This window comes from Bison bison, unplaced genomic scaffold (genome assembly GCF_000754665.1).
Source record: "Bison bison bison isolate TAMUID 2011002044 unplaced genomic scaffold, Bison_UMD1.0 scf7180017864036, whole genome shotgun sequence".
Lineage (NCBI taxonomy): Eukaryota > Metazoa > Chordata > Mammalia > Artiodactyla > Bovidae > Bison > Bison bison.
The window spans coordinates 1,144,269-1,145,337 of record NW_011494608.1 but is presented as its reverse complement, the minus strand read 5'-3'; positions in this window follow the sequence as shown (position 1 = coordinate 1,145,337).

Below are 1,069 nucleotides of genomic sequence, written 5' to 3'. Positions count from 1 at the left end.
CATATCAAGGAGGACTTGTTGCTAGGCTCAGATGTTTGGATTTACTTTCCAAGGCAACGGGAGCAATTGAAGTTTTAAGGGTTGTAAGCTTGGGGCTGACTTGGGGGGATGACTATTTTGAAGGGGGACTTCAGAAAAAGCACTCTGGCTGTAGTTGTATATAGGTTATCAAGTGGTTGGCTGCAAGTAACAGAACCGTGGCCTAAAGTGACTTAAACAAAATAACTCTATTGACTCATACAAAAGAAAAGCTAGATGTAGGCTTCGGGTACAGTGTGATCTGGCCTATGGATCTATCTAGCTTCAATTTCGCTTTCCTCAGGGGCACAAGCCCTGGAAGAGGGCATGACAACCCACTCCAGTATACTTGCCTGGAGAATCCCACAGACAAAGGAGCCTGGCGGGCTATAGTCCAAAGTGTTGCAAAGAGGCAGACACGACTGAAGTGACCTAGCACGCATACATGCATGCAGGGGCATAAGATGTCTTCTAGAGAAACTGAGTTAAAAATACTTTCTTGGGACTTCCCTGGTGGTCCAGTGGCTAGGCCTCTGTGCTCTCAATCCAGAGGGCCTGGGTTTGATCTGTGGTCAGGGATCATGTGGTCCCACATGCCACAACTAAGAGTTCACATGCTGCAATTAACGACCTCGCACACTGCGACTAAGATCTGGCACAGCCAAACACATAAATCATTTAAAAAAAAAAACTTTCTTGTTCAGTCCAGCTGGAATAAAGAGAAGCTTCCTAGGATATACTTTTAAGAAATTCTTCCCTGTAAGACCCAAGTATGTTTCTATCTTATTGATCCAAATAGGGGTTAAATCTACTTATTCCTGAGCCAAATTCTGCAAAGAGATTAGGGGAATCATGACTGGACAAGACTAATCAGCTGCCTTAGCTGTTGGTTCTAATACATGTGAGTGGTTTCAGTTCAGTTCAGTTCAGTCATTCAGTCGTGTCCAACTCTTTGCAACCCCATGAATCGCAGCACGCCAGGCCTCCCTGTCCATCACCAACTCCCGGAGCTTACTCAAACTCATGTCCATCGAGTTGGTGATGCAATCCA